Raw genomic sequence first — 12,743 nt, forward strand, 5'->3', positions numbered from 1 at the left:
AAAATGCATAAATCATACATAAAGGCATTAAGCCCACATAGAGGCGAAGGGCCCACATAAAGGCAGAAACCCCACAAAATGCAAAAGCCCACAAAGCTCAACACAACATTAGGAAACCCTAACACCATTAACAGACATATGCCGCACAATCCTACAGTCACAAGCCGCGCCACCATAGCAAGCCGACAACCACCAAGGAGAAACCAGTGACCAACAGAAAATGGTGGTGGCCAAGCCACCAAAGCTACACCCAGTAGGAGTAGCACTACCATAATCCAAGCAATAAGTACGATTTGTACTTTAAGGGCATCCCAAACTCCAACAGTTCCACTGAGGATAGACAACAAAAGAAACATCTGTGGAGTCAAGGAGCCGATGATAGTGGTTAAGACCAACCGATGTGACACAGCCTCCAACAATGAGGAGAGAAAATGCATTGCAGAAACCTGTAAAGAACACCAAAACCTAAAACCAAAGCCTTCACGGCCTAAAACACGAAACAAATTAAACTTTAAAAAAAGAAGAACGAAAAGGAACTGGCTCTGCAAAAGCAGAGCAGCAACCCATGAAGGAAAACTTTTTAGGGGAGGGGGAATGGAAGAGGGAGGAGAAGGTAGGGGAAAAAAAAGGGAGTAAAGGAGAAAATCAGAAAAGAAATTAAAAAGAAGGAGATGGGAGAAAAGAATAGAAAGCAAAAGCAAAATAAAAACATAAAAAAGTGAAGGTAGAGATCTGGAAAAGAGATTAGAGAAGGGAGGAGAGGAAGGGGGACGAAGGAGAAAGGGGAGAGGGAACCAGAGAAAAAGTAAGGGAGGGAAGATGGAGAAAAAGCCGAAAAAAGCAGAACAAAGAACCAAAAAGAGGGAGGAGAAGGGGAAGGGAGGATAGGAGGAAAGGAGGAGCAAGGAGGCAAGAAAAAGAGGGAGGGGAAGGGTCGGTGACCACTTCTCCTTAGCGGTGCTAGAAGATAGGGGGCTAGGGTTGAAGCAGAGAGAGGGAGGGGGCTTAGCTTAGATTTTGCCCTGCTTTCTAAATTTTAAGGATTACATACCCTAATCTTTTAAATTTTGTGCAATCTAGTTTTGGTGTAAACTTTATCGTTAATAATTCCGTTAATTGCTTGTGTGACAAGCTTGAGTCCCACCTATTCACTTCTTTTAATGTCAATTGAAGGGTATTTTGTTAAAAAAATGGTTTGGTATTAATGCGTGTAATGTGTTCTTCATGGTCTAGAAGACACCAATTATCGGAAAATAATCTTAAACTGACATCGAAATAAGCGAATAGGTGAGACCCATTCATGCCATGAAAGAAATTAACCAAAATTTTGATGTCAAAATTAATGCTAGAACCAAATTGCAAAAAATTAAAAAGCTTAGGGTATGTAATCGTTAAAATTGAGAGTGAAAAGGTAAACATGCCTTAAGGGTAAGAGTTCATGATACTAAATCAAAATTAACCCTACTTTTTTGTATGGGTGATTCTTAAAGGACATACAAAATGTGTGAAATTTTTTTCTCGAAAATATGGATGTGCACGTATGAAATTATTTATAACTCTACTTTGCAACAAAATTCCAAAAATATAAAAATTGTAATTAATTAAAATGAAAGTCAAGTGTAATACTAGAGTAACTGTTATTTGCATTGTTAAAAATAAATAGTAAAAAAAAGACCAAAACAATTAATAAGAGTGATCGTAACATATATTTCTGATAAATCATCAATTCGAATTTTGAGAACTCCATGTTATACCCTAACGAGGAAGCACTATTTTCAGCTACATCTTTGTCTTTATCTTGAGACACCCAAAAACCTTCAACATCATCTCTATAGAAATAAAAATGTAAAGCAATTACAGATCGACATATGTCATTTTTTTGGTAATGTGTACAACAGTCCCGATTTCTTGGATCACAGGAGTTCAAGAAATTGTGGTTACCCACCGTTGAATATTAATCCAATAGTTCAAAAATGTTTCTTAAAAAGAGTGCAAGATTGAGTGGACCTCGTAGATGTAGAGGAAGGGTCTAAAAGGGTGGTTTTGAAAAAGGGAGACTTATAAATAAACCCAAAATGGGTACAGTATTTATAAAGAATGACAAAATTAAAGTGGTTGGACAATAATGCCCTTATTCATATCTAGATTTCCTAGGGAATCCTTCTGCTTCTGCTAGCTGGATGAAACCAAAATGTTTATTCTTTTCATATGTTGCTTTGTATCTGGCGTATAGAGCCAAACAGTTTGGCGACTATTCTGCTGGATGGATTCTTCACGTGGTCTTCATGCATCCATCATGTTATCTATGTTGTGTAGCTCTTCTTCTCCTAAGCTATTCCAGTATGAGTTGTTATTATCTTCTGCTGTAATCTGTTCTGCTATCTGATTGTAGATTTCATCAAAAACTTTTGCTCTGTAGTGCTGATCCTGTATTCATATATATCATCTGGTCTCCTGGATGTGGATTCTGAATACACCTTGATAAATTTGGACTGGTATAAGAGGGTCAGACGATCATCATTAAATAACTGTTGCTCAGCTATTATTGCTCCTCTGTATTGTTGGATGTCTTGCTTAGTAGGCATTCCTGTTTGTGCTGATTCTCCCGGATTAAGTAATTCATCAAAAGAAATAATAATCCTATGTTGTGCTAAATCTGGGTAAATGCTATCTTTAAACCACTCTGGGGGTATACTAGTGAAATCTAATTTTACATTTTTCCAGAGAGGTAGATAAAAACTTATAATTTCTCTAAATTTTTCGGGGAATGAATCTAAATGCTTACTACTTTCAACATAAAGTTGATCTAGATAACCAAATTTTGCTAAAAATGCTGGAGTAATTATGATTGTTTTTTGTTTATGCTCTAAATGCAATTCTCTATATTCAATCATGTTAATCCTTGCTAAGTAAATAGTGTAATGGGAACAGGTTTTGGTAATAATGGTGATGCCAGGATGTGGATTACTTTTTAAATTGAAAAGAAAAGATTGAATGTACAGTTGAAGAGATGTATTTTGCACATATTCTAATTCAATTATGTGACTCTTAATATCTACCGATAAAAACTTATACCTTTCTCTAGCTAGAGTTTGAAGAAAATAGGGATTTTTAGATTTTTGCTCAAGTAAAAATTCACTATTATGCTCAAGTAAGTTGGGCTTATTAGCCTCTTTTTCTTGTAAATTATGCTCAATTACGGTGGGCTTATTAGCCTCTTCTTGTAGAGTTTGACATCTTAAATTAATAATTCTAAAATGCTTAACTATTGTATCATATTCTCCTTTTTGCTCTGTATATTTTTCCTGCAAAAAAGAAAGGTGTTGTTTTGCTATTTTATTATCGTAATTATATGCTAAAAACTCTTGCTCAAGGGCTCTAATAAGCTTTTCATGCCCTTTTCTCATGCTTTCAGTATTTGTTCTAATATTCCAAAAGTTATCTAAAAGAACTTTTTGTTTTTCTACTAATGATGCTTGAGTACTGTTAATGTATGGTTTTTACTATTTTCTTTTGGTTTCCCTTGAAAACTTTGTAATAGGATGTGTAATGTAATTTATCAAGCTCAAGTCTAGATTAGGGAAAACCTTTATTGGTGCTCTTCTCTAATCTTTGTTCTATGGAAGCTCATGCAAGTTAACAAAGGTATTGTGCATTGCATATCATTACATTAAACAGTCTTCATAAAATGATGACTAGTCATCCGTTTCTCATATGACTAGTCATCCTTGCTTCCAGCTGGATAACAAACTGTTTTGTCCTATTCCTCTTTCTCTCTCTATGCTGCCATCTGTGGTTTTCTGACCTAACGAATTTTTGACTGTAAAGGTCACGTTTTTGGTCATTTGGCGGCTGTCACTTTTGTGGGAATTTTGGAAAGATTGTTTTTGCTTTCTTTCTCTTCTTCCTCAAGAGAGAACCATATACTTTTCATCTATGAGTTTTTCCAATTGATTTCTTTTTGAAAAACTGCTTTTGAAAACCCGAATCTGCATCTAGCTATTCAAATCATCTCTCATTTATATCTAGGTCTGATTCAAGACTGATTTCTTCAAGAGTATGGTTTCTTGAAGAAATTGGTCATTCTCCTTTGAATCCAAATATTGTTCTTGGTTCGTGTTGGAACTTGCAAGCTTGTGCCATGGGATGAACGAGCTGGAGAAGGAGCTGCCATTGCCATGAAGAACTGAGCTTCAAGTTTTGCTAAGTTGGAGAAGGAGATTGCACAAAGGAGGTATTGCTCATATTCCTAAATTGACCTAGGTGAATCTTGAGCTTGGTTGTATTTCCTTTGTAAGAATCTTTTTCTACTTAGTGGATTGCCTGGTCGGTTGATGACTCCCAGTTTTTCCCAATGGTGGGTTTCTGGGTGAACAAAATCTGTTTTGCATATCTGTAATTTTTCTGGGTTTGTGTTCTTGATGGTTGACTAGTCATCTTTATCTGCTGTTTGATGTTTGCATGATTTTGATGATTTCACACACTTTCACATAGTTGTTGCTAGCACAGGGGATGCCTAGATTGATGGGTCCTTCTGAGTGCGTAGGTTGTCACTAGTAATCTTCTAGGCTGCAGGTACATTGTGGAATGATCTGTGTTCTCTTGATTGTGATTGTTCATGACTAGCAGTTGACTAGTCATATGTGTATTTGGTCAATGTTTAAAGTGTGTGAAGATTGCTGAGTTGTTTTGTTTTGGTTGTGTAATTAAATCTACCATTTGTCACCTAAGTACCAATTTCAATTGGTATCAGAGCGTCAGCTCTTAACACAAATAGAGAGATCCTAGGATTTGTTTTGGTGTTTAGGTGTGTTCACTATGGAAAGGGATCGAGTTGCTTTGGATCTTGCAACTCCCCTCCCTATTTTGACGGTAATAACTACGCTGCATGGAGAGAAAAATTTGAGATATTTCTTGATGCTCTTGATGAGTATGCAAGTGAGTATCTCACAAAAGAGTGGGTTGCTCCGGTCAAGACTGTTTTTGGTGAGGATGTGCCCAAACCTAGGTCAGAATGGACTGAAGCTGAGGTGTTTGGTGCATATTCGAACAAGAAGGCCAGAAATGCCTTAGTTACTGCTTTGTCTAGCACACAATTTGCACATATACAACATATCCCTAATGCTAAACAAGCTTGGGATAAACTAAGGGTGGTTCATGAAGGGGATGACCAAGTTAGAACCCTAAAACTTCAGAATGGTGCTTGCACAATTTGAAGAACTTAGGATGTCTGAAACTGAGTCTATTTCTGAGTTCCATGGGAGAGTTGAGATGATCACAAATGAAGCCATGAGTCTAGGTCAACCCATTGAAGAGCTTCTTGTTGTTCAGAAAATTCTTCGTGTTCTACCATCTAGGTTTAGAGCAAAGAAAACCGCAATCATGGAGGTCCAAAATTTAAATGAAATTAAGCTTGGCAAGCTTGTAGGAAAACTGAAAACCTATGAGATGGAATTGAATATGGAAGAAAATGACTCCAAAAAATCAAAAAATGTTGCACTTCAAGGAGTGCATGTTTCCTCTCTGAAAGTTGATGAAAAATCCTCGGTTTTGAGGATGAGATGGCCTTGTTTGTCAAAAAATTTAGGAGAATTCTTAAGGATAAGGGAAAGTTTGCTAGAGATGGCAGCTCTGGTAGTGAGAAACTGTTTAGACCATCAACTGATCGGTCTAATGAGAGGAATAAGGATGTCAAACCTTTCACGAAAGATTTCAGAAAATCTGTCAAGTGCTTCACATGTGGAGGCATTGGACACTATGCTGCTGACTGTGCGAACAATCAGAAAAAATACTCCAAAGGAAAGGACAAGGCCATGAAAGTGAGCTGGAGTGAGAGTGAAAGTGAAGGGTCTCAAGAGGATTCATCTTCCTCTGATGTTGATGACCAATATGTTGCCTTTGTTGCCTCTGTGCAGCCCATGTCTGATGAATCTGATTCCGAGTCAGATGACCTGTCATACGAGTCATTAGGAAGAAAATATGATTGTTTGTTTAAAGAGACCTTGTGTTTGAAAGAAGAGAGCCTCAAACTTGAGGTTAATAACCAAGATCTTCAACATGAAATTCTCATCCTAAAAGAAACCAAAAAGGAGTTAAGTGACAAATTTGAGTCTCTAGAAAAAGAAAGTGATGCTCTTGTGTCAATTAGGAGTAACCTTGAGAATCAAGTTAATGTGCTCAAGGAAAGTAACATTGGTTTCCAGAACTCAAACAAACAGCTCCTAGGTGAATTGAATGAAGCAAATAGGAAGATTATATCTATGACCATTGGTGCTTCAAAAATTGACAAAATGTTGAATATGGGAAAAGTTCATGGGGACAAAGGTGGCCTTGGATTTAATCACTTTGGTTCTAGTTCGTCTAGCTTTACCACTAATTTTTCAAATCAGAAACTCCAGATCACTGTACCTCGATGTTCAGCAGGTTGTCAAGAAACCTAAGTTTGTTCCAACTTGTCACAGGTGTGGGTTGAGTGGTCATATTCGACCAGTCTGTCATATGTTTAGCAAAGATAAAACCAGAAAATTGTCTTCAAAATCTAAAAGGAATCCCAGATCTTTGCAAGATCAAGTTGATCATTTGATGAATGAAGTTACTAAGATAGCCAAACTTGTCTCCCTCAAAATGAGTTCTCCCATTGTGCCTAAGTCTTCTTGGATTGCAAGAGGTCATACCAAATCTCTTGTTGTGCTAAATGCCTTTGCTGCTTCAAACACCAACTCTTGGTATTTTGATAGTGGTTGTTCCAAACATATGTCTGGGGATAAAAATGTTTTCTCATCCCTCACCCCCTTTGATGGAGGCACTGTGACTTTTGGTGGAGGTCATAGGTCTCAAGTTGTTGGAAAAGGTACTGTTTGTATCCCTGGTCTGCCCGAGCTTAAGAATGTTAGATTTGTTGAGGTCTCACATCCAATCTCATTAGTGTGAGTCAGTTGTGTGACGATGGAATAGTAGAGGTTAGATTCTCCAAGCATGGCTGCAAAATCATTGGAAAAGGTGACAATGAGATTGTTAGCGTGGCAAGGTCTAGGGACAATTGCTACTGTATTGATGGTGTCAATGATGCAAAAGAAGTAGTTTGCAACAAGGTTGTAAATGAAACAAGTGTTTTGTGGCATCAAAGGCTTGGACATGTGAATTTTAGAAACTTGCATAAATTGTCCAAGAGAGAGTTAATAAGTGGTCTACCAAAGCTTGAAAAATCTGACCTGCATGTTTGTGAAGGATGTCAATTAGGCAAACAAGTTAGAGTGTCACACAAAAAGGTTAAACACATTCAAACTAATGTTAGTCTAGAACTTGTTCACATGGATCTTGTTGGTCCTATCCAAACCATGTCCCTTGGTGGAAAGAAATATATTCTTGTCATGGTTGATGATTTCTCTAGGTTCACTTGGGTCTCATTCTTACGTGAGAAATCTGAAACCTTCCAAAGGTTTAAGTCTGTTTGTCACCTTTTGCAAAAAGAGAAGATGACTAGTCATCTACCTCTTGTTAGAATTAGAACAGATCATGGCACTGAATTTGAGAATTCTCAGTTTCTGAAATTTTGTGAAGAAATGGGAATTAAACATGAGTTCTCTGCACCTATTACACCTCAGCAAAATGGTGTTGTGGAGAGAAAGAATAGGGTGCTTGTAGAAATGGCAAGGGTGATGCTAAATAGCAAAAATCTTGCTAAACACTTTTGGGCTGAAGCTGTCAATACAGCTTGTTACATCTCAAACAGGGTATTTGTGAGGTCTGGTACCAAACAAACTCCCTATGAGATTTGGAAAGGAAAGAAGCCTAATGTGTCATATTTTAGGGTCTTTGGTAGCACATGCTATATTTTGAGAGATAGGGAGCATCTTGCTAAATTTGATTCTAAGTGTGATAAGGGAATATTTCTAGGGTATTCCACCTCAAGCCGAGCCTATAGAGTGTACAACTGTAGGTCCAGAACAATCATTGAATCTCCATTTCCTTTTTTTTTTTTCTCTTCGAAACTCATTCCCGCTGCTAGCCATGTCTTCCTCAAAGCCTATTCTCACTTCCAACCGTCGTTCCAAATCCAAATCCACTGAAAGTGTGGATTTCTTTCCCTCAATTCCTAGGGCTCCTAGAACCCGTCCCTCTTCCTCTGTTCCTGACGGAGATTCCTCTCCATTTGTGTCTTCTGAGGCTGCCTCCTTCTTTGAAGAAGTTGTCTCCAAAAGGAAATTTGTTCCTGAGAGGTCTTACCAGTTTGATGCTATTCCTTTGGCTTCTCAGGAGTTTGCAAATCAAATTTTGGAGCACTACCACCTTCATGCCCTAAACTCTCTCTCTGGTAAGTTTAATGCCTCTGTAATTCAAGAATTTTACTCTAACTTTCCTGCTGATCCTAAGGAGTCAAAATTTCAGATAATTGTTAGGTCAGTCCCCATTACTCTGAGACCTTCTGTTATCAATCGGGTCTTAGGTTTTCGATCGTGCCCTGGTTTTGATTTTTCGAAATTTGCTCTTGCTGATTATTCCATTGATCTTTTTAAATCTATGGCATACACTGATCAATCCATGCCTTTGACTTCTAAAGGTCTGCCTATCAAGTCTTACCTGTCACCATTTTATAAACTTTTTGTGGGACTTTATCCGTCATAATGTTCTCCCCACTGGGAACAATTCTAATCCCACTCTTGCTGCCTGTCAACTCATGATTTCCATGGTGAATCATGATAAAATTCCCCTTGGTGATATCCTTTATAATGCCATTCTTGGAAAGACCATTGGTCATGGTACCAAGCACAAGGGGACTCTAGTCTTCCCTTGTCTGATTCAGCGCCTTTGTGAGAAAAATGGGGTGGTATTTCATGATTCCGATCAGTGGCATCCTCCCATTGCTCCTTATGGCAAGGCCTCTGCTTAGCCAGAAAGTTTCTAGAACGTTTCTCACTTCGTGTCGTCTTCCTCTGAGAATGCCTCTCTCGAGATCAGCTGGCTGCCAAGGAGGAGTATATTCAGATCTTTTGAGCCGCACTCCATCCACTTCGACTCCTGCTGTTGCTGCTGATGATACTCACTGATCCCGCCATTGAGGACTCGATGACTCTGTGGATTCTGGTGGCTCTTTGGTGTTTTAGCTTGGGGTTGCTCTTGGCTGTGTCCTTGTTAGAAAGATTAATTCTGATAGGTTGTGCATTGTGATAGGGGAAGTTGTTTTGTAATCTCCTTCTGGGTAGTCTGTGCATTTTGCTAGGGGGGATTGTTTTTGTTAACACATTGTGGGTTGACTAATCATCCATATATGAATTTGTGCTATTACCCTTGTTCCTATATGCCTATCACTTTGTGGTTAATCCCTTTTATATGCTGTTTCTCTCTCTCTGCCTTTTTGCACTTTCCTTATCAACAAGGGGGAGAACACTCTCAACCCCACATTGCATATTGTTTTAAAATTTCTGTGATAATATGCTTGTTTTTGTGCCGGGAAGATTGGTTGTTCTTGCAGGAACTTTCACTTCATCATCTCATTAGTCTCGGTTTTGGGTTGAGTGTTCTTAGAGAGTGTGTTGTCAAGGAAAGCCAAAAAGGGGGAGATTGTTAATGTATGGTTTTTACTATTTTCTTTTGGTTTCCCTTGACAACTTTGTAATAGGATGTGTAATGTAATTTATCAAGCTCAAGTCTAGATTAGGGAAAACCTTTATTGGTGCTCTTCTCTAATCTTTGTTCTATGGAAGCTCATGCAAGTTAACAAAGGTATTGTGCATTGCATATCATTACATTAAACAGTCTTCATAAAATGATGACTAGTCATCCGTTTCTCATATGACTAGTCATCCTTGCTTCTAGCTGGATAACAAACTGTTTTGTCCTATTCCTCTTTCTCTCTCTATGCTGCCATCTGTGGTTTTCTGACCTAACGAATTTTTGACTGTAAAGGTCACGTTTTTGGTCATTTGGCGGCTGTCACTTTTGTGGGAATTTTTGGAAAGATTGTTTTTGCTTTCTTTCTCTTCTTCCTCAAGAGAGAACCATATACTTTTCATCTATGAGTTTTTCCAATTGATTTCTTTTTGAAAAACTGCTTTTGAAAACCCGAATCTGCATCTAGCTATTCAAATCATCTCTCATTTATATCTAGGTCAGATTCAAGACTGATTTCTTCAAGAGTATGGTTTCTTGAAGAAATTGGTCATTCTCCTTTGAATCCAAATATTGTTCTTGGTTCGTGTTGGAACTTGCAAGCTTGTGCCATAGGATGAACGAGCAATTTGGAGAAGGAGCTGCCATTGCCATGAAGAACTGAGCTTCAAGTTTTGCTAAGTTGGAGAAGGAGATTGCACAAAGGAGGTATTGCTCATATTCCTAAATTGACCTAGGTGAATCTTGAGCTTGGTTGTATTTCCTTTGTAAGAATCTTTTTCTACTTAGTGGATTGCCTGGTCGGTTGATGACTCCCAGTTTTTCCCAATGGTGGGTTTCTGGGTGAACAAAATCTGTTTTGCATATCTGTAATTTTTCTGGGTTTGTGTTCTTGATGGTTGACTAGTCATCTTTATCTGCTGTTTGATGTTTGCATGATTTTGATGATTTCACACACTTTCACATAGTTGTTGCTAGCACAGGGGATGCCTAGATTGATGGGTCCTTCTGAGTGCGTAGGTTGTCACTAGTAATCTTCTAGGCTGCAGGTACATTGTGGCATGATCTGTGTGTTCTCTTGATTGTGATTGTTCATGACTAGCAGTTGACTAGTCATACGTGTATTTGGTCAAGGTTTAAAGTGTGTGAAGATTGCTGAGTTGTTTTGTTTTGGTTGTGTAATTAAATCTACCATTTGTCACCTAAGTACCAATTTCAAGTACGATACTTTATAGAAGGATTTCTAACTTCTTGTACTGATATTCCATTATAAAAATAAGTATTTGCTACTGATCGTGCTTGATTACTTATGCTTAATGGATTACCACCAGGTGATGGTATACCATTATTTTTGCTGCCAGATGATGATGGTCCAAAATACTGCATTCCTGTTTAATGAATAATACGAGATAAGATATCTGCTAAAGTATTATCCATACCTTTAATATGCTCAAATATCGGTCTAAATCCATTTCCTGTAATAGAATCAACAAAATTCACTCATCTTCGGGCTGCTTGTTTATTAGTAGTAATTTTGTTATAGTGAGAAACAATCTGTTCGAATAGTAAATATTTCATTATGTAAAAATAATGAAAATGCTTCAAGAGAATTAATGACTCCTAATATTTCTAAGTCAGTGGCTGGAAGTTTAGCCTGTATATCATTAAATTTTCCCGATGCATATCTACAAACTTTTTCTTCTGATTTTGGTTCTTCTTTATGTTTCTTTTGATATAAAATTCCTGCCCATCCTATTGATGATGCGTCTGTTTCAACTATTTTGTAATTATTATCTAATGGTAATGCTAACGGTTTAAGTTGATTTATATCTTGTTTTATGCTTTGAACTAACTTAATATCTTCACTATTAAAATATTTTTGTTCTGGTTTACTAGTTTTGCTATGCAAAGCTGCAATTTTCCTTCCTAAATAAGGGATAAAACTTCTAGCATAATTTAATAAACCTAAGAATGCTTGTAATTGCTTTTTATCCTCTAACTTATCTGGAAATTCTAACACTTTTTTAGCTATATGTTCTTGTAATTGTATGGTTCCTGACTTAATATACATACCTAAGAATCCTATATCTTGTTTTTCAAGTTCTACTTTATTTCTACTTATAACTATACCATTATCAATAAATTCTTTTAAAATAATTTCTAAGTGTTTTCTATGTTCATTTTTATTTTTACTATGAACTAATATATCATCTACATATACACTACAAAATTTATCATACTTCTTAAATATTTGGTCCATCTTTCTTTGAAAGATCGATGGTGCATTTTTTAATCCAAATGGCATTACAAGCCATTCAAAATGTCCTTCTGGACAGGTAAATGTTGTCCAATGGATTGATTCTTCTGCTAATCTAATTTGCCAAAATCCTGATTTACAATCAAACTTACTAAAATATTTACTTTCTTGAATTTTATTCATAAGCTCATCTTTATTTGGTAATTTATAACTATCTTCATAAGTATTATCATTTAATCTCCTATAATTATATACTATTCTAGCTTTACCTCTCTTAAGTTCTGAATGTTTTCTAACTACAAAGGCTGCTGATCTATGTCTAGATTTTGAAGGTCTAATTACTTTTAAGTTTAAAAGTTCTTTTATTTGTTGTCCAAATTCTTGCTTATCTAACAAGTTACAGGGCATATCTGTTGTTTTAATTGTTAAGTCTGGATTGATAATGTCTAATTTTGCTAATATCTTATTCTTATTCCAATGTAATTGGGGATCTTCTCCTATAATTCTAGTTTGTTCAGCTAATTGTAACAATTCTTCTAAATTTTTTGGTCTATCTATTTGCATAATTTCTAGGTTCTAGGTTTCCTATGAGTGGATACTCATGATCAAATATTATGTCATCATATTCTAAATTATATTGTTCATCTATTTTTTCTTTACTTATTTCTTCCAATTCTTCCGTATTATATTTAAAATTTTGTTCTTTTATGTTAATACTATTGTAAGACTCTAATATATTACTTTAATCAGTTGTGGTTATACCTTTCTTAAAAAATGTAATGTCTGGGGGTGTATATAAAAATCCTCCTTGTAAACTTTTTAAGAAATTTAATCCTAAGATAAAGAGATATGATCCTACTGGGGATATAAAGGTTAA

Source organism: Prunus mume, linkage group LG6 (assembly GCF_029339155.1).
Source record: "Prunus mume cultivar Tortuosa linkage group LG6, ASM2933915v1, whole genome shotgun sequence".
NCBI lineage: Eukaryota > Viridiplantae > Streptophyta > Magnoliopsida > Rosales > Rosaceae > Prunus > Prunus mume.